Here is a 22408-nt window from a genome sequence, read left to right on the forward strand (position 1 = left end):
TCCAGGTGAGGTCTCACCAAAACCCTGTACAACTGTAGTTAGATTTCCTTACTCTTGTACTCCAACCCCCTTGCAATAAAGACCAATATGCCATTTGCTTTCCTAATTGCTTGCTGTACCTGCATGCTAACTTTTTGTGTTTCTTGTACGAGGACACCCAAGTCTTTCTGGATACCAACATTTAATAGTTTCTCATCATTTAAAAAATATTTTGTTTTTCTATTCTTCCTACCAAAGTGAATGATCTTACACTTCCCCACATTATACTCCATCTGCCACCTTCTTGCCCACTCACTTAACCTGTCTATATCTCTTTGTGTCCTCCTCACAGCTTACTTTCCCACCTAGCCTTGTATCATCAGCAAACTTGGATACATTGCACTCGATCCCTTCATCTAAGTCATTAATATAGATTGTAAATAGCTGAGGCCCAAGCACTGATCCTGCAGCACCCCACTAGTTACAGCCTGACAACCGGAAAATGACCCGTTTATGAAAATGACATGTAATGACTCTCTGATTTCTGTCTGTTAACCAATCCTCTCTCCATGCTAATATGTTACCCCCAATCACATGAGCCCTTATCTAATGTAACAACCTTTTATGTGGCACCTTATTGAATGCTTTTTGAAAATCCAAATATTCGACATCCACTGGTTCCCCTTTATCTACCCTGCTAGTGACATCCTCAAAAAACTCCAGTAGACTTGTCAAACACAATTTCCCTTTCATAAAACCATGTTGACTCTGCCTAATCATTTAACGATGTTCTAAGTGCCCTGTTATCACGTCCTTAATAAAGGATTCCAGCATTTTCCCGACGACTGATGTCAGGCTAACTGGTCTGTAGTTCCCTGTTTTCTCTCTCCCTCCTTTCTTGAACAGCGGGGTTACATTTGCTACCTTCCAATCTGCTGGGACTGTTCTAGAATCTAGGGAATTCTGGAAGATCATAACCAATGCATCCACTATCTCTGCAGCCACCTCTTTTAGAACCCTCGGACGTAGGCAATCAGGTCCAGGGGATTTGTTGGCTTTTAGTCCCATTAGTTTCTCAAGTACTTTTTCTCTACTGATAATAATTACTTTAAGTTCCTCACTCTCATTGGCCCTTTGGTTCCCCACTATTTTTAGTATGCTTTTTGTGACATCAACTCTGAAGACAGATACAAAATATTTGTTTAACATCTCTGCCATTTCCTGATTCCCCATTATAATTTCACCTGTCTCAGCCTCTAGGGGACCAAGATTTACTTTTGCTACTCTCTTCCTTTTTACATACTTGTAGAAGGATCTCTTTTTTGTCCAGTGTTCAGGTGTTCAAAATTATGAGGGGTTTTAATGGAGTAAATAGGGAGAAACTGTTCCGACTGGCGGGAGGGCCGGGAACCAGAGGACACAGATTTAAGATAATTGTCAAAAGAACCGGAGGGGGAGATGAGGAGAATTATTTTCTACGTGGCGAGTTGTTATGATCTGGAATGCAGTTCTTGGATGGGACGTGGAAGCAGTTTCAATATTAACTTTCAAAAGGGAATTGGATACAGAAAAAACAGAGGAGATCTTAAAAAGGGAATAAGAGGGGCAAAGAGAGAGTATGAGAATAGATTAGCCGCTAGCATAAAAGGGAACACAAAAGTCTTTTATAAACATATAAATAGTAAAAGGGTAGTCAAAGGAAGGGTGGGACCGATTAGGGACAAAAAAGATCTTCTTGTGGAGGCAGAGGGCATGGCTGAGGTACTAAATGAATAATTCACATCTGTCTTCACTAGAGAAGAGGATGCTGCCATTCCATTGTAGCAGTAAAGGAGGGGGGAGTAGTGATATTGGATAGGATCAAAATAGATAAAGAGGAGGTGCTTAAAAGATTGGCAGTACTCAAAGTAGAAATGTCACCCAGTCCAGATGAGATGCATCCCAGGTTACTGAGGGAAGTAAGGGTGGAAATTGCAGAGGCTCTGGCCACAATCTTCCAATCCTCCTTAGATATGGGGACGGTGCCGGAGAACTGGAGGATTGCAAATGTTCGAAAAAGGGGAGAGGGATAAACTCGGCAATTACAGGCCAGTCAGTCTGTCGTCAGTGGTGGGGAAACTTTTACAGACAATGGGCTCGATTTTCCCAGGAAATTGCGGGTGCATTGGGGGGGCGGGGGGGCTCCGAAAATCAGGGAAATCCCATTCGGGTTCGGAAGCCGGCTCCAACCCGCCGACTTCCGAGTTCCCCACGGACGCACCTGTGTGGGCGGGCGTCCCGAATCCGGAAGTCCCGCCGGCTTTGTAGTTAAAGAACCAAATGTACCTCATTGAGGTATTTAAGGCACTTTACTTGTGACATATTAGGTAGTTGGAACGATTTTTAACTTCCCATGGCGGCTTTCCCACGGTTTCTGATTCACTCCTGGTGAAACCAGGGCCGGATCAGGCAAAAAGAAACTAAATAAATTAAATAAAAAACCATTGCACGAAGTTAAAACACAAAATCAACCTACCTTTCCTCCCTGCTCCGATGTCCGATGTCTCCCTCCCCGATCTCCCCCTCTCCCCCCTGATCTCCCCCCCCCCCAGACCTTCCCTGTACCCCCCCGACCTTCCCCTCTCCCTCCCCAACCTTCCCCTCTCCCCCCACCCCCGACTTGGGCTTAGATACGATGTGGAGATGCCGGTGATGGACTGGGGTTGACAATTGTAAACAATTTTACAACACCAAGTTATAGTCCAGCAATTTTATTTTAAATTCACAAGCTTTCGGAGGCTTCCCCCTTCCTCAGTTTTCACATCGTTCACCTGACGAAGGAGGAAGCCTCCGAAAGCTTGTGAATTTAAAATAAAATTGCTGGACTATAACTTGGTGTTGTAAAATTGTTTACAATTGGGCTTAGATATACAGGGCATAATTTCAAAGCTTGCACATGAAACGAAACTCAGAAATGTAGTAAACAATGTGGAGGATAGTAACAGACTTCAGGAGGACACAGACAGGCTGGTGAAATGGGCAGACACATGGCAGATGAAATTTAATGAGAAGTGTGAAGTGATGTGTTTTGGTAGGAAGAATGAGAGGAGGCAATATAAACGAAATGGTACAATTTTAAAGGGGGTGCAGGGACAGAGAGACCTGGGGGTGCACATACACAAATCTTCGAAGGTGGCAGGACAAGTTGAGAAAGCTGTTAAAAAAGTATATGGGCTTTATTAATGGAGGCATAGAGCACAAAAACAAGGAAGTTATGCTAAACCTTTATAAAACACTGGTTAGACCTCAGCTGGAGTATTGTGTTCAATTCTGGGCACCGCACTTTAGGAAGGATGTCAAGGCCTTGGAGAGGATGCACAGGAGATTTACTAGAATGGTACCAGGGATGAGGGACTTCAGTTATGTGGAGAGACTGGAGAAGCTGGGGTTGTTCTCCTTAGAACAGAGAAAGTTAAGGGGAGATTTGATAGAGGTGTTCAAAATCACGAAACTGTTTCCAGTGGCAGAAGAGTCAGTAACCAGAGGACACAGACTTAGGGTGATTGGCAAAAAAGCCAGAGGTGACATGAGGAGAAATTTTTTTACACAGTGAGTTGTATTGATCTGGAATGCACTGCCTGAAAGGGCAGTGGAAGCAAATTCAATAGTAACTTTCAAAATGAAATTGAGTAAATACTTGAAGGGATATGGGGAAAGGGCAGGGGAATGCGACTAATTGGATAGCTCTTTCAAACAGCCAGCACAGGCACGATGGGCTCACTATGTATATACATACATATTCACGCACATACATATATACGTGTATACACATGTATATAGATACACATACATATATACACGTGTATATGTTGTATACATACACGCACATACACATGCACACACACAAGACTATATACACACATACAAACAGTCATGGACACAGATTCTCTCACACGCTCACAGGGTCATGGATACACACCTGTGAACACAGGGTCACTGATATACATACACACGTGCACACAAGGTTACTGATACACAGTCATGGATACACACATGCATGCTCACACAGTCACTGATACACACAAGCACACACACAATCACAGATACATGCACACGCGCACAGAATGACAGATACACACGCACAAAGGGTCACAGATACACATACACACACACAGTCACGGATACACATGCCCACACAGGGTCACGGATGCACACACATACACACTGAGTAATGGATACACAGGCGCACACAGTCACGGATACACCCAAATGCGCACACAGTCATGGATACATCACATGCGCACACGGTCACGAATATACAAATTTGTGCAATCGGTCATGGATATACACACTTGCGCACAGAGTCATGGATACACACCAACACACAGGGTCACGGATATACACATATGCACACACAGGGTCACAGGTACACACAAGTGCACACAGGGTCACACATACATACACATGCACACATGGGGTCATGGATACACACACATGCACACAGGGTTATGGATACATACACATGCACATAGGGTTATGGACACACACACACACACACACATATGATTATGGATACACACACACACACACACACACACACACACAGTCATGGATATTCACACATGGTCATGGATGCACACACACATGCACACAGGGTTATGGATACACAAGCACACACAGGGTCACTGAAACATACGCGTACACAGGGTCACGGATACACACACCTGGTCACAGATACACACATGCACACACAGTCATGGATACATCACAAGCGCACACGGTAACGGATATACATACGCGCACATGGTTACGGATACACATACATGCACGCAGAATCATGGATACCCACACGTGCACATAGGGTCACGGATTCACACACTTGCAAACGCACACATAAAATGACACCGGGTCATGGATGTGCATAAACATGGACATTTAGACCCCAGTATTTAAGACCACCCTGTCCTCCACAGATAGTATTCATCCCGCTCACCTGCAAACATCCCACGTGGGATATTTGGCCACTTCATTATATACCCAACTAAACCAGCCCTCGACACTGTCTTGACTTTCTCTCGATGGGCAGAGGGGGCCATAGAATGGGGCTTTGGAGCTGAACAATGAAATGAGCTCGGCCAAAACTCCCACTGACAAGGTCCCTTTTAACCGAGGAAGGGGAATGTTATTTTAGTTGATGTCGTTCACAAGATACTTAACATTATCGTCTATTTCTGTCAGCTCTCAAAGGAGACGTCCATCATAAATAGAGCCCACCTCTTCCCTGAACTGAGGTCATCGCTGGGAGCTCACCTCGAGACTTCATCCAGCAGTAAAAATTGTTTTATTAGCGACTTTAAATATTATGATTTGTTAAAAATACCGGTATAGGTTACAAAGGAAACACAGAAACATTAGGAACACGGGTAGTCCATTGAGACCTGCTCTGCCATTCAATGTCCGTTTACTCTCCTTTGATCCATATCTCTTAATCCCCTTACCAAACAAAAATCTACGACAGTCCTGAAAGCTCCAATTGTCCCCCTTTTGGGGGGAAGAGAGTTGCAGATTTCCACTACCCTTTGTGCGAAAAAGTGCTTGCAGATTTCTTTCCTAGCTCTAATGTTAAGATTATGTCCCCTCATTCTTGATTCCCCCACCAGAGGAAATAAGTACCGTGGCTCCATACACATTGCACGATTGGATAACCTGGCAGCTTGGCGCATTTTTTTTCAAAATGGCGACCATGGTCATTTAAAAGTCAGTTCAAGTCAATGACAGTTGACGTATTTAAAAAATGTTCTTCCTTCTTTCTTAAAAAAAAAAGTTTACAAGAAAACACAGGTGATTTGCCCAATGACCCGATGGATAAGTACATCCTTGTTTTCAAATCCCTCCATGGCCTCTCTACCCCACCCCATCTCTCTAAACTCCTCCAGCCCCGCAAACCCTCCAAGATCACTGACCCAGTGTAGAGCCAGAGGAAAAGTGACCAGATTTCTGATGCCCTCTCTGGAGCTTTGTAAGATGAAAGCTGCCCGGATGACAATAAGGATTGGGACAATCGGACTTCAGCACCTCTGGGCCCATGGAAGGGGGAAAGCCAGCTCCTGGTGGCTAACTAGCGACACCTGTTGGAAAAGGTGTGTGCGTGTGTGTCAGTGTCGGGTGGGGACAGGATACAGCTTGCTGTGACACCCCACCTTGTCCAAGTAGACTTCCTAGCCCCAGAGATGACAAATGGCTACTTGGGTGAGCCAGCACCGATGAAACTGTGCCCCAGCAGGGGGATTGGTGCCTTCAGGAGAGGAGTGGAGAAATCCTTTCAATAATAAAAAGAATATAGTACCTCAGAGAGATCAAACTGTGGAAGTTTTTTAATGGTTTGAATTACGCCAAAAGAAATAGTACACCCATCACTCCCTGCGCTCGCTGAGCTACACTGGCTCCCGGTCCGGGAACACCTCAATTATAAATTTCTCATCCTTTTTTTCAAATCCCTCTATGGCCTCGCCCCCCCCTCCCTATCTCTGTAGCCACCTCCAGCCCTACAACCCGCCAAGATCTCTGCGTTCCTCCAATTCTGGCCGATTGCGCATCCCCGATTTTCTTCGCCTCACCATTGACGGCCGTGCCTTCGGCTGTCTAGGCCCTAAGCTCTGGAATTCCCTCCCTAAACCTCTCCGCCTCTCTACCTCTCTCTCCTCTTTTAAGACGCTCCTTAAATCCTACCTCTTTGACCAAGCTTTCGTTCACCTGTCCTAATATCTCCTTATGTGGTCCGGTGTCAAATTTTGTCTGATAATCGGTCCTGTGAAGCGCTTTGATCATTTCACTACGTTAAAGGCACTATATAAATGCAGGTTGTTGTTATTATTGTAAGAAATGGGATCAGGAGTAGGCCATCTGGCCCCTCGGGCCTGCTCCGCCATTCAATAAGATCATGGCTGATCTTCTACCTCAACTCCACTTTCCCGCCCGATCCCCATATCCCTTGATTCCCTTAGTATCCAAAAATCTATCAATCTGTCTCGAATACACTCAACGACTCAGCATCCACAGCTCTCTGGGGTAGAGAATTCCAAAGATTCACAACCCTCTGAGTGAAGAAATTTTTCCTTATCTTGGTCCCAAATGGCCGACCACTTATCTTGAGACTATGACCCCTAGTTCTAGACTCTCCAGGCAGGGGAAACGGCCTCTCAGCATCTACCCTGTCAATAAATTTTATACATTTCAATGAGATCACCTCTCATTCTTCTAAATTCCAGAGAGTATAGGCTCATTCTACACAATCTCTGCTCATAGGACAATCCTCTCATCCCAGGAATCAATCAAATGAACCTTCGCTGCATCGCCTCCAAGGCAAGTGTATCCTTCCTTAGGTAAGGAGACCAAAACTGTACGCAGTACTCCAGTTGTTGTTGCTGCTGTTGTTGTTGTTGTTGAAGAACACGGGGGCATATTGTCGGTGATTAAATACCAGTTTGCCCAGTTAAGTTCTCGACTTTTAAAAATTTCATTCTCGGGATGTGGCGTTGCTGGCAAGGCCAGCATTTATTGCCCATCCCCTAGAACAACTGGCTAGGCCACTTCAGAGGACAGTTAAAAGTCAACCACGTTGGTGTGGGACTGGAGTTACTCACGTGTAGGCCCAGACCGGGTAAGGACGGCAGGTTTCCTTCCCTAAAGGACATTAGTGAAGCAGTCGGGTTTTTACGATAATCCGACAGCTTCATGGTCACTTTTACTGATATGAGATTTTTATTTCCAGATTTTTAAAATTAAATTCAAATTCTCATGGTGGGATGTGAAGTCACATCCTACTGGATTATTAGTCCAGACCTCTGAATTATAAGTCCAGTAGCATAACCACTAGACTACAGTACCCTGTGTCTACACCCTCTTCTCCATTGTTTATTTTAATTCTAACTGGGTAGATGTCTGGTTAAGCTTTACTATGGCATTTGCTTTTGTTGAATGGATAGTAAGTGCTTGCCCCCGGGCAGATACCAGGTTCTAATCTCTCCTCTTCCCAGGGGGAAGGGATTGGTCGGGGAAATCTGAGCCTTCCTAAAGCTCGATGGTAGTCATGATGTGGAGATGCCGGTGATGGACTGGGGTTGACAATTGTAAACAATTTTACAACACCAAGTTATAGTCCAGCAATTTTATTTTAAATTCACAAGCTTTCGGAGGCTTCCTCCTTCGTCAGGTGAACGATGTGAAAATCGTTCACCTGACGAAGGAGGAAGCCTCCGAAAGCTTGTGAATTTAAAATAAAATTGCTGGACTATAACTTGGTGTTGTAAAATTGTTTACAATTCCTAAAGCTCAGCAGATAACCTTTCACAATCCGTTCCGATCATTGGTAAAATGACATAGAATGCACAGCGTAGAAACAGGCCATTCGGCCCAACTGGTCCATGCCAGTATTGAGGCTCCACACGAGCCTCCTCCCACCCCTCTTCATCTAACCCTACCGGTACTACTTTCTACTCCTTTCCTCCTCTAGCTTCCCCTTAAATGCATTTATGCTGTACTGGTTCAAAAGTTGTTCATCTCTAGCATCTTCCAGTTCTAATGTTAACTCTGTTTCTCTCTCCACAGATGCTGCCTGACTTGCTGAATGTTTCCAGCTTTTTCTGTTGTTATATCTTTCCTGATGTGCAGTGCCCAAAACTGAACAAAGTATTCCAGATGGGGTCTGACCAAGGCTTTGTACAACTGAAGCATCACTTCCTCACTTTCGTATTCCAACCCTGTTGAGATAAAGGCCAACATTCTATTAGCCTTTTTGATTGCCTTTAGTGATTTGTGTACATGGGCACCTCAATCAACAGAGGTACTCCTGCCTTGTACCCCAATGAGCTGTAGTCAATCACTGTAACAGAGGCACTCCTGCCTTGTACCCCAATGAGCTGTAGTCAATCACTGTAACAAAGTTACTCCTGCCTTGGACCCCAATGAGCTGTAGTCAATCACTGTAACAAAGTTACTCCTGCCTTGTACCCCAATGAGCTGTAGTCAATCACTGTAACAGAGGTACTCCTGCCTTGTACCCCAATGAGCTGTAGTCAATCACTGTAACAGAGGCACTCCTGCCTTGTACCCCAATGAGCTGTAGTCAATCACTGTAACAAAGTTACTCCTGCCTTGTACCCCAATGAGCTGTAGTCAATCACTGTAACAAAGTTACTCCTGCCTTGTACCCCAATGAGCTGTAGTCAATCACTGTAACAAAGTTACTCCTGCCTTGTACCCCAATGAGCTGTAGTCAATCACTGTAACAGAGGCACTCCTGCCTTGTACCCCAATGAGCTGTAGTCAATCACTGTAACAGAGGCACTCCTGCCTTGTACCCCAATGAGCTGTAGTCAATCACTGTAACAGAGGCACTCCTGCCTTGTACCCCAATGAGCTGTAGTCAATCACTGTAACAGAGGTACTCCTGCCTTGTACCCCAATGAGCTATGGTCAATCAGTATAACCTGGACTCTCCTGCCTTGTACCACAATGAGCTGTGGTCAATCAGTATAACCTGGACTCTCTTGCCTTGTACCCCAATGAGCTGTGGTCAATCAGTAAAACCTGGACTCTCTTGCCTTGTACCCCAATGAGCTGCGGTCAATCAGTAAAACCTGGACTCTCTTGCCTTGTACCCCAATGAGCTGCGGTCAATCAGTAAAACCTGGACTCTCTTGCCTTGTACCCCAATGAGCTGTGGTCAATCAGTATAACCAGGAATCTCCTGCCTTGTTTCCCACTCAACTATGGTCGACCAGTGTAAGTTCTGGAGAAATTGATCCAATATACAGATTTTGAGCTCCGTGGTAATATAATCAGAAAAAAATGTCTGAACATGACAGAACAGATTAACATCTGTGGAGATACAGTCAGTAACACAGGGTACTGGCAGGAAGGGGTTACTGAGCCCAACACTGTGAGGGAGCCGGATTAACATCAATAAAACGTCGATGAGATATTAGACTTCCTTGGTTGGTGTCCTTCTGCGGTTGATATTTGCAATGGTCTCAGCAGCTCAGAAGGAAATGGTCGATTCCTTCTACCTCTTAATCCTCTTCCTAACCAGATATTCATTTAGCTCTTTCCTAAAGGTGTTAATTAGCACAGCATTAACTGCTTTAGCCAATAGTCTTACTTGTTCTGCAATCACAGTCCGAGTGGAATACCCATCCTGGGTCTACATTGTCAATGATCCGTATCAGCCTCCCGATCCAGGGGAGAGGAGGAGGAAGAGGGGGTGGGGGAAGGGGGAAGGGGAGGAGGTGTGGGTGGGGGGGGAAGAGGGTGTGGGGGAAGGATGAAGGGATGGGAGGAGGATGAAGGGGAGGGGTGGGGGAAAGTTGAAGGGGCGGGGTGGAAGAGGGGGTGGGGGAAGGGTGAAGGGGGGAGGAGGACGGGGTGGGGGAAGGATGAAGGGGTGGGGGGGAAGAAGGGGTGGGGAGGGGTGGAGGGGGCGAGAGGGAAGAGAACAATAGTTCGGAATGCTGCTTGCAGTGAAATTGTAAACATGGCCGAGGTGTCAGCCTTGGCTCAATGGGTAGCACCCTTGCCTCCTGAATCAGAAGGTCGTGGGTTCAAACCCCACTCCAGAGAGTTCAGCGCATAGTCTAGACCGACACTCCCATCGCAGTACTGAGGGAGTGCTGCACTGTCGGAGGTGCCCTCTTTCCGGATGTCCTGTCTCTTCTCTCGGGTGGATGGAAAAGGTCCCACTGTTCCATGACTTGTCCTGGCCAACATTTATCCTTCCACTGACACCATCAAAGTAGAAACTATTTTGCAATTTGTATTCTGCTTTTGGAACCTTGCTGTGTGCGAATTAGCTGCTGCGTTTCCTACATTACAACAGTGACTACACTTCAAAAGTACTGCATTGGCCGTAAAGCACTTTGGGACGTCCTGAGGGGGTGAGAAAGGCACTATATAAATGCAAGTTCTTTCTTCTTCATATTCTTTTTGAACACATTTACGAAGTTGCTACACATAAATTACAACAAATTCAAATTACGACCCCCCTCTCCCCCCAGGTTGTCCTTCTCTATAAAGGTGACATATAAATGCAAATCGTCGTTATTTCCGAATTTCAAAGTGGCTTAGCCTGGTGGTGAGGAATGGATTCTGAAATCCAATGAATAAATAAATAATACCCAACTCTACCACACTGTTGCTGCGTATCCTGGCTGTCCAGCAATGCAAAAAACAGGGCTCGGTGCCACAATCAATAGGTGTTGAAAGTCTAATGGAGGCTGACCTCTGTCAGTGCGAGGTTGCCAAGTGTTGGAGGCTCGAATGAACCAATGTCTGGAGCCTTGCAAAAGATCCCAGCCACGAACTAACTAACCACTCCCCTCATGGGCCAATGACTGAAGGCACCCATAATGTGCAAGAAGGTTCGGCACAGGCACGATGGGCCGATTGGCCTCCTTCTGTGCTGTACCATTCTATGATTCTATATCACGGGTTAGGTGCTTACAGCCAGGGCAGCAACTAAAGTCATAGAGTCATAGAGTCATAGAGTTATACAGCACGGATAGAGGCCCTTCGGCCCATCGTGTCCGCGCCGGCCATCAGCCCTGTCTACTCTAATCCCATATTCCAGCATTTGGTCCATAGCCTTGTATGCTATGGCATTTCAAGTGCTCATCCAAATGCTTCTTGAATGTTGTGAGGGTTCCTGCCTCCACAACCCTTTCAGACAGTGAGTTCCAGACTCCAACCACCCTCTGGGTGAAAAAGTTCTTTCTAAAATCCCCTCTAAACCTCCCGCCTTTTACCTTGAATCTATGTCCCCTTGTTATAGTACCCTCAACGAAGGGTTCTATAACAAGGGTTCCATAAAGTGTTGATATTAAAAGAAAAAAGAAAGAACTTGCATTTATATGGCGCCTTTCACGATTTCAGGACGTCCAAAAACACTTTGCAGCATAGGAGCATAAGATTAATAATTAACGACTGAGCTAGCATCGACTGCCATTTGCAGAAGAGAATTCCAAACTTCTTCCACCCTTTGCGTGTAGAAGTGTTTCCTAACTTCACTCCTGAGAGTCCTGACTCTAATTTTTAGGCTGTGTCCCCTAGTCCTAGACTCCCCAACCAGCGGAAATAGTTTCTCTCTATCTACCCTATCAGTTCCCCTTAATATCTTGAAAACTTCGATCAAATCACCCCTTAATCTTCTAAATTCCAGGGAATACAACGCTAGTTTGTGTAATCTCTCCTCGTAATTTAACCCTTGGAGTCCAGTATCATTCTAGTAAATCTACGTTGCACTCCCTCCAAGGCCAATATATCCTTCCTAAGGTGCGGTGATCAGGACTGAACACAGTACTCCAGGTGCGGTCAATGTAATACCTTTGAAGTATAGTCACTATTGTATAATGTAGGAAACTTCATGTTAACTTCAGGGCCCCTGGCAAGGGAAAGAGGAAAAAGGGCAGCCAGGGGAACCTGCTCCTGATCATTATCCGGCGAGCTCTGGATAAAGATCTGGAGCAGGTTGCGAAGCCACTCGAGTGGAATAGCCGTCTGGGCACATGTCACAAGATTTAAGGAATACCGTGGATAGGTGGGCTCGATGGACTGAAGGTTGTCTGATGCTGTAACGATGGGGATAATTTTAACCTCATGGGCGGGAATTGGGTGGGTTCGGGCCGCATGCCCGTTTGGGGGGAGGGGGAGGGGGGTGAGCCAATGAACTTGACTTCAATGGAGAGTAAAATCGGGTGCGATGTAAAACGGGAAGCCGGGCAGGTTAGATTAAAATTACCTCCTATGCTACTATGGTTTGAATGGAGAAAGGCCTCTGTCCTGTGAACAATGGCCACTTGGATGAGGTACTGGTGTCCCAACATGAGGTAACACCTCCAGGATAGGAGGGAAGAATTACATAGGATTTACAGCACAGAAACAGGCCATTCGGCCCAACTGCTCCACACGAGCCTCCTCCCACCCTACTTCATCTCACCCTATCAGCATACCCTTCTATTCCTTTCTCCCTCATGTGTTTATCTAACTTCCCCTTAAATGCATCTATGCTACTCGCCTCAACCACTCCTTGTGGTAGCGAGTTCCACATTCCAACCGCTCTCTGAGTAAAGAAGTTTCTCCTAAATTCCTAATTGGATTTATTAGCGACGATCTTATATTTATGGCCCCTAATTTCCCCCACAAGTGGAAGCATCTTCTCTACGTCCACCCTATCGAACCCCTTCATAATTTTAAAGGCCTTCTCTTTTCTAGAGAAAAGAGCCCCAGTCTGTTCAGTCTTTCCTGATAGTTTTACCTTCTCAGTTCGACCACCATCCTTATAAATCTTGCATTTTCTCCTGTGCCTCGATATCCCTTTTGCAATATGGAGACCAGAACTGTTCAGGGGATGAGAAGAAATCGCGATGTCTCTGGGTAATACAAACAGCCTCGTTGCCCAACAATAATAATGTATTTGGTTTTGTAACGGAAATCTCTTATTCTCTCCCTTCCATTAAAAGAGCCATTTTCTTGTTTTATTACAGACTGATCTTCAGGTCTAAAGTTATCTTTGAATTTGTAATAATGACATTTAGACCCTGCGCACACTGTTTCCAATTAGGCTGCCCAGATGGCAGCTGCTCAATCCACTAATAGGATATAAAGTTTCGCTCTTTCGCAACCATCTGTTCCTTTATTTACGAACCAGTTTCTGCCGCGTAACTCAAAGGAAGTTTCAGTTACCCTTCCTAACAATGTATCTATCTGTATTATTTCTAGGGTTCGAGGGCTCTTCTTGTCTTCCTCTGCTGCTCGGACTCCTCGAGGAGCTTCAATCCGGCTCTTCCCCGGGGGTGCTTACGCTCTGCTGTGACCGTGGGACCTCCTAAATAATCGAACCTTCCAATCCACCACCTTAAACATCCACTCCCTCCGCCACATGCGCACCGTGGCTGCTATCTACAAGATGCACGTTCCCCTCCAAGTCACACACCATCCCGACTTGGAAATATATCGCCGTTCCTTCATCGTCACTGGGTCAAAATCCTGGAACTCCCTTCCTAACAGCACGGTGGGAGAACCGTCACCACACGGACTGCAGCGGTTCAAGAAGGCGGCTCACCACCACCTTCTCAAGGGGCAATTAGGGATGGGCAATAAATGCCAGCCTCGCCAGCGACGCCCACATCCCGAGAATGAATATATAAAAGACACACAATGAGGATGGGAATGAGTATTGCTCACTTCGCATCTCTCCTTATGGGGGTAAATCCCGCAATCTCGCACTTCCAGCTTTGGAAGCATTCCAATATTCCGGCCCTGATTCTCCCACCTACGCTCCCCTTGCAAGCTCGGCTTCTTGCTCGGCAGAGCGGGACAGCGGGATTCATCACGTTTGGACAGCGTGCCGCACAACTGAGGCGAATTGCCGGTAGTCACCTCAGTGTTTGACATGGTTGGAAACGGCGAGACTCCAGCCGTTATTTGAACGCCTCCGGGCACTGAACCCGCTTATCTTAAACGGGTTCAGGTCTCTGTTAAGATGGTGGGGAGGGGAGTGTCCTACATGGTTGCTGATGTCGCCAACCTCTCGTCTTTTCAAAATGCCTGAGGTGACCATTTCACGGGAGAACTGCGCCTCAGTTGCTCATGTTGACAAAGCGACCATCCTGAAGTGCCCTTCAATCCTCTGAATAAAACTTTTTTTTTTAAACATAATTTGCTTCATTATAACATCACGAGCAGGCCGCCCAATAGCTCGGTTAATATACGCACTGCAGCTGAGCCATACAGACTGTCAAGATCCCGGTCTGTGATCTGCGCTGTTAGGTTGGGAGTTCCAGTATTTTGACCCAGCGCCCATGGAGAAATGACGATCTATGTCCAAGTCGGGGTGGGGTGTGACTTCTTGATAGTTGGACTTTGAGGCGATGGCGTTCCCGTGATTATGCTGCTTTTGACCTTCTCAGTGGCGGAGCTGGAAGGTGCTGGCAAAGTAACCTTGGTAAGTGACGACAGGAAGTGAATTGGTCCACGTAAAATGGGGCACAGAAGGAATGAAACCATAAAGCAACAACTTGCATCTATATGGCGCCTTTAGAGCAGTAAAACATCCCATCGTGCTTCACAGGAGCGTTATCAATCAAAAATGGACACCGAGCCACACAAGGAGACATAAGGAGGGGTGACCAAAAGTTTGGTCAGAGAGGCAGGTTTTAAGAAGCATCTTTAAGGAGGAGAGGGGGTAGAGAGATGGAGAGGTTTAGGGAGGGAATTCCAGAGCTTAGGGCCTAGGCAGCTGAAGGCACGGCCGCCCATGGTGGGGGCGAAGGAAATCGGGGATGCGCAAGAGGCCGGAACTGGAGGAGCGCAGAGATCTCGGAGGGTTGTAGGGCCGGAGGAGGTCACAGCGATAGGGAGGGGGGCGAGGCCATGGTGGGATCTGTGCACAAGGAGTGAGAATTTTAAATTTGCGGCGTGTTGGACCGGGGGGCCAATGCAGCCCTGCATTTGTCCCTGTTTTTTTTTTTGCCAGGGCGCAGTGAGGGGAGGAAGAGTCTGAATTTTGACTTGTGGTTTGCTCTCAAACAGTGGGGTGGATTTTCCCCCCAGGGCGGTATCCGGGACAACGAGTCAGCCGGCCGCCCGAGCGTCCTTTATCGAGGAGTGGGCCGGCAGGTTTGCGGCCAGGAATCCCGATGACCTCCGGGTCAGTGGAAGGGAGGGTGGGAGGGGGAAGTTGGGAGAGGGGGGGAGTCTCCCGATCTACCAATGGGGAGGGGGGGGATTGCGTGGGGGCGAGCCGGAGTGGCAGCAGCGGCCCAGGTTGGAGCAAGAGTGATCCTCCCGACCCCAGAAAAAAGGACAACAGAACTCAGCCGTCGGGTCCGTCTCGGCTGGACCGTTATCCAGCAGGTGACAAACGTGCGTGCCGCTAAAATCTGACCGGATCAGTCCGAGAAATGGCAATCAGGGTCGCGGTGACGTTATACGACCCCGATTCCAGTTTAAATGCCCCCCACCCCCGGTGAACACCGCCATAGCAATGGCGGCAACGGGGTGGTGGGTCACTGCCTGTGATTTTCGGGGCGGAGAGGGCTGATAATTCAACCCAGCGACCTCAAAATTATGAGGGGTTTTGATAGCGTAAATGGGGAGAAACTGTTTCCACCGGCAGGAGGGTCAGTCACCAGAGGACACAGATTTAAGATAATTGACAAAAGGACCAGAGGGGGAGATGCGGAGAATTTTTTTTTACACAGCCTGTTGTTATGATCTGGAATGCGCTGCCTGAAAGGGCGGTGGAAGCAGATTCAAAAGGGAATTGGATAAATACTTGAAAAGGAAAAGTTTGCAGGGTTGTTGGGAAAGAGCAGGCAGGTGTGGGACTAATTGGAGAGCTCTTCCAAAGAGCCAGCACAGGCACGATGGGCTGAATGGAATCTTACAGCACAGAAGGAAGCCAATGTAATGGGGGCAGGTTGATGAGGGAAAGTTCATTTCAGATTTCCCTGCTGGTCTCTCCCGCACCAGAAAAGTCGGGCTGTTCTGCTGTATTTCTGTAACATTCTTGTTTCCATTCCCTTAAATACGGGTGCGATATTTTACAGTCTCTTCTGGCACGCAGTGTGCACGCTGTCTCTTTAATGGCGAGGAGTCATATATTCACTGCTTGTGAAAATAAACTGCCTCGTTCCAGCGCAAAATAAACACAGTAATCAGCTCCTGTTAAGTAAACAGTCTGACGGCCAAAATTCTGACTCCTCACAGCAGACAAGGAAGTATTGCAACCAGTTCACCTCGAATCTCTCGACTGGTGTCTGCCAAGTGAGACTGATTGTTGTACAAGGTTTGTTGAATTGGGGGGGTGGGGGGTTAATATGTATATATGTGTGTGTGTGTGTGTGTGTGTGTGAGTGAGAGTGAGGGAGAGATCCCATTTCAGGCACCTAGCGTCTCCATCAAAAGGGGCTAAAAGGATTAAGTTATGATGTCTGGTTGCATAAATTCGGGTTGTAATCCCTTGAGTATAAAAGATTAAGGGGGGATCCAATTGAGGTGTGTAAGATGATTAAAAGGAGTTGATAGGGTAGATAGAGAGAAACCATTTCCTCTGGTGGGGGGAGTCCAGAACAAGGGGGCATGACCTTAAAATTAGAGCTAGGCCATTCAGGGGTGATGTCAGGAAGCACTTCTTCACACAAAGGGTAGTGGAAATCTGGAACTCTCTCCCCCAAAAACCTGTTGAGGCTGGGGGTCAATTGAAAATTTCAAAACTGAGATTGACAGGTTTTTGTTAGGTTAGAGTATTAAGGGTTATGGAACCAAGGTGGGTAAATGGAGTTAAAATCAGCCATGATCTCACTGAATGGCAGAACAGGCTCGAGGGGCTGAACGGCCTTCTGCTGTCCCTATTTCCCTACGCCAGTGACGTGCACATCCCCAGAGTGAAAAGTTTAAAACAAAAACAATCGCGGCTTTAATCATACTCGGTCTGGGAATCAAAACGGGATTTCTTTCACTGGTGTAAACACTTTGGGGGGATAATTGGATAGGGCCAGACTGCTATTACCCCTCGCCCAATCGCCCCTGCGTAGGCCGGACGAGACTTTCGTGAGGCCTGAGGACTTGCCTTCAATCTGCGTTGGAAATCAGCGTTGACACGAGGATTCAATGCAATTTGTACTTTCCACCAGCAGGGGGAGCCCCAATCTCTTAAAGGCAGGCTGTCTCTTAAAATCTATTAAAGGTAGCTGGTACCTGTTATTTGCTGAAAATAACAGTCTGCTGTCTGCACAGAGTCTGAACGGAGATCAGACATCGCACGTGCAAAACACAGATGCAGCTCCCGTCCCCATGTTTACAAACTGATGAGTTATGTTAAAACACTGAATAAAGGTTGCGCACTACTAAATCCCACGTCCTCCAATCTGCACGCCAGACCTCACCAGTCTGAGTTTGTACCAGGCCTGAGAGAGTGCGTGCACCAAGGTTCTCTGCTGATGCACGAGGCCTTGATGCAAGAGGTGGACAGAAGGAGGAACATCTTGTATCCACCAGGGGTGGGGGAGAGCGAGGGGCCCTCCAGACATATACCCAAAAGGCAGTGGGAGGCAGCGGGGAGACAAAGTTGCCAGGCACACAGCATCATGAACGTGGATGCAGTGCAGGAAGAAGTTCAATGCTTTGACACGAGTGGTCAAGGTGAACCGAATCCCCCACCATCAACATCCTGGGGGTCACCATTGACCAGAAACTTAACTGGACCAGCCACATAAATACTGTGGCTACGAGAGCAGGTCAGAGGCTGGGTATTCTGCGGCGAGTGACTCACCTCCTGACTCCCCAAAGCCTTTCCACCATCTACAAGGCACAAGTCAGGAGTGTGATGGAATACTCTCCGCTTGCCTGGATGAGTGCAGCTCCAACAACACAAGAAGCTCGACACCATCCAGGACAAAGCAGCCCGCTTGATTGGCACCCCATCCAATACCCTAAACATTCACTCCCTTCACCACCGGCGCACTGTGGCTGCAGTGTGCACTATCCACAGGATGTACTGCAGCAACTCGCCAAGGCTTCTTCGACAGCACCTCCCAAACCCGTGACCTCTACCACCTAGAAGGACAAGAACAGCAGGCACATGGGAACAACACCACCTGCACGTTCCCCTCCAAGTCACACACCATCCCGACTTGGAAATATATCGCCGTTCCTTCATCATCGCTGGGTCAAAATCCTGGAACTCCCTTCCTAACAGCACTGTGGGAGAACCTTCACCACACGGACTGCAGCGGTTCAAGAAGGCGGCTCACCACCACCTTCAATTAGGGATGGGCAGTAAATGCCGGCCTTGCCAGCGACGCCCACATCCCATGAACGAATAAAAGAAAACTGTCATTGGCATCTCCTACAAACTGCACCACTAGCCGCATCCACTGCCCCACACACTACACCCCCCCATCACCCACATACCAACAAACTCTTTCAATCAGTACTCATCTCTTCCAATCAGATGCTTCCTCTCACCCTCACTCATTACCACTGTTGCAAGCCCCGTAGCGACGATACAACGGGTGCTGCACGGCCCAATTTCGCGCCCTTTGTGTTCAGGTTGCGACAGCGAGCAGCGGAACCGTGTGCCTACCGTGCTCCGGGTATGGCGTACCTTCAGAGGGGTCGAGCCGTCGAGCCCTCCGCCCGTGCTTCGAGTTGTTGTGGATGAACATGTTGTCCGACACGGCCAAGACGTGACCGTCCACATTAATCGTCGTGCAGATGACCACCTGCAGAGAGAAGACAAGGGGGTGGGGAGGAAAGAGAGGGCATGAGTCCGGTTTTTACATAGAAGTACGTGGAATTTCACAGAAGAGAAAGAGGCCGTTCGGCCCAACAGGTCTGTGCTCCACACGAGCCTCCTCACACCTCACTTCATCTCAGCCTATCAGTTTTGACTTAAAAGGAAGAAAAATGACCAGCGACTGAAAAGAGCCAGACACTTGGCAGAACTGACCATGACGGTTCATATCCCTCCCACTTTATTCACCCCACCCTAACAGGCATTACACTGTATTACATAGAACTTTACAGCACACAAACAGGCCATTTGGCCCGACAGGTCTATGCCAGTCAGTGCTTAGGCTCCACACGAGCCTCCTCCCAGCCAACCTTAAAATGCATCTAGGCATTTATATAGCACCTCATCGCATCTTCAGAACAACTAATTAATTTATGTTTCAGCTGCAGTCACTTGTGAACAATTTGCAGACAGCGAAGTCCCAAAAACAGTCAATGGGATGGAAGGCCAGTTAACCTGCCTTTGGTGGTGCTGATTGAGAGATTCCTGCTGGCCGGGACCTGGGAGAACTCCCTGTTCTTCGAACAGTGCCCATTGGACCTTTTATGCAAACTGGACATGCTAAATATCTCACCTGAAGGTCAGCACCTACTACAAGGCAGCATTCCCTCAGAAAAGGCATTAGGGATATGGTTCGAAAATCCTTAGCGGGGATTAGATCCCCCAACCTTCTGACTCAGAATTGAAGGTCTATCAGCTGAGCTAAGCTAACCCTTACTATCCATCACCCTGGAACATAGGACTTGCTGGATGAGAAAAGACCAAGGTCCAACTAGTTCGCCGTCTACCATCCTTGTAATCACATGGTACAATGCTGATGGGAGTTGTTGACCAATCATATCAATTAATCTCTATCAGTCCACAACAGAGCCAGACATGAGGCTGGCTATGTTGTAGACTGATAGAGATTAATTGATATAATTGATATGAGTGGTGTGGAGAGCTTTGGGAACCATAAGTCACCTGTTCCTCCCAATAATGCTACACTCACCATATGTCATGTCGCAAATCACTCATATTATCATAATCCCAAAATATTATTTTCTGAAAGTGATCTAATTTACATAAACAACAACAACAACTCGCATTCATACAGCACATTACCTTTAACGTAGTGAAACGTCCTAAGGCATTTCTCAAGAGAGTTAACAAACAAAATCTGACTCCGAGCCACATAAGGAGATATTAGGGCAGGTGACCAAAAGCTTGGTCAAAGAGGTAGGTTTTAAGGAGCGTCTTAAAGGAGGAGAGAGAGGCGGAGAGGTTTAGGGAGGGAATTCCAGAGCTTAGGGCCTGGGCAGCTGGAGGCACGGCCGCCAACGGTGGAGCGATTAAAAATCGGGGATGCGCAAGAGGCCGGAATTGGAAGAGCGCGGAGATCTCGGAGGGTTGTAGGGCTGATTGCGTCTGAATGAGTCAACACTAAGCACTTCCACCCCACGTCAAGCGCAGGCCGTGTCCTCTGGTTCTGTTCGGGACAAGGTGAAAGGGCTTGTGTGTCATGTGATAGCGAACCGACAGTGCATCGTGTCGGTTGCCTTACGTGGAGCTGGCATCTAATGAGTCAATGGAACTGCGAAGAATTTTTTTTTTTTTCTTTTTTTTTTGGCAAACCCTTGCACGATGTGCAGTAACCAGGCATTTAATCCTTGTAAGTAGTGGAGCTTTCTTGCTCTACTTTCATTATCAGTCACTAACAGCGCCTTACCAAGTGGCTCTGGGCAGTCCCCTCTTTGCTTTGATTGATCTTTTGATAGATTAACCAGTGGCTTTATTTAATTAAGTTCGCCTCACTTGAGAAATGCAATACACAAAAAAAAAAAGCTGAGCCAATAATGGAACTGCTCTCATAATAATAAAAAAAGAGTTTGTAAAATGGTTGAGGAGTTTCTTCCACTTTTATTTGTCCCCCAAAGCCTGGGGCCGGTTTGCGACGCTTGTGTTTTTTTTTATAATTACTCCTCGTACAGTCAATCCCACTTAATCAGGCGCTGCTTCCATTTGTTTTCATGTCCGTGGAGCTATGGGAGATTTCTTCCCCCCCCCCCCCACCCCCCCCCGCCCCCGCCTCACACATTCCACATTTTTTACTTGAATAATAAATCGCAGATGTTGACAGCTGTGATTCTTTAAATTTTTTTTTAAAACTTAAAACCGGCCCACTGGAACGTCTCCTTTCCTGACTCACTCTATCCCAAGACCTCTGAACTGTGGAACTCCTTCCCTCCTTCAGTCTTCCCTTCCTCCTGCATGTTACAGTTCGTTGTTTATTTGTATGTTATATGTTAGGTCCTCAAAACATGGTTCTCCCCATCTCGTCTGAGGACACGGTTTATACCGCCCGAATGTTAAGCATCAGAATTCTGTGCGCCGCACCATAGGAGGGATGTCAAGGCCTTGGAGAGGGGGTGCAGAGGAGATTTACTAGAATGGTACCAGGGTTGAGGGACATCAGCTAAGTGGAGAGAGTGGAGATGCTGGGGTTGTTCTCCTCAGAGCAGAGAAGGTTAAGGGGAGATTTAATGGAGGTGTACAAAATATGAGGGGTTTTGATAGCGTAAATAGGGAGAAACTGTTCCCACTGGCAGGAGGGTCGGTAACCAGAGGACACAGATTTAAGGTTAATTGGCAAAAGAACCAGAGGGGAAATGAGGAGATTTTTTTTTTAACGCAGCGAGTTGTTATGACCTGGAATGCACTGCGTGAAAGGGCGGTGGAAGCAGATTCAATAGTAACTTTCCAACGGGAATCGGAGACTTCTCTACCACAAGGGACACTGAGGTTAATTTTAGCTCCCCTTCCACCACCCCTAACTCAACACAGGCCAGGGATAGGATCTGAGGCCTTACTTGAACTCCAGCACAGTCACGATGGGCTGAATGGCCTCCTTCTGTGCTGTACGATTCTATCATCTCTTATTCCATCATAGCAGAAGGAAGTGCAGTATCGTAGTGGTTATGTTACTGGACTAGTTATCCAGAGGCCTGGACTAATATTCTAGTAGAACACGAGTTCAGGTCCCACCATGGCAGTTTGAGAATTTGAAATCAGTTTTAACAAATCTGGAAATATAAAACTGGTATCAGTAAAATTTACTGCGAA

General features: G+C 47.0%; 1 long non-coding RNA gene across 1 annotated transcript in view; it reads right to left on the minus strand.

Annotated features, from left to right (window-relative positions):
* LOC137322956 (uncharacterized) overlaps window positions 1-19178 on the minus strand; it is a 74461-nt gene extending 55283 nt beyond the window's left edge. The window contains exon 1 of the long non-coding RNA XR_010963269.1: window positions 19118-19178. This is a non-coding gene — a long non-coding RNA (uncharacterized lncRNA). The remainder of the gene's footprint in view (window positions 1-19117) is intronic.
* Between the last annotated feature and the right edge of the window lie 3230 nt (window positions 19179-22408).

Source organism: Heptranchias perlo, chromosome 1, assembly GCF_035084215.1.
Source record: "Heptranchias perlo isolate sHepPer1 chromosome 1, sHepPer1.hap1, whole genome shotgun sequence".
Classification (NCBI taxonomy): Eukaryota; Metazoa; Chordata; class Chondrichthyes; order Hexanchiformes; family Hexanchidae; genus Heptranchias; species Heptranchias perlo.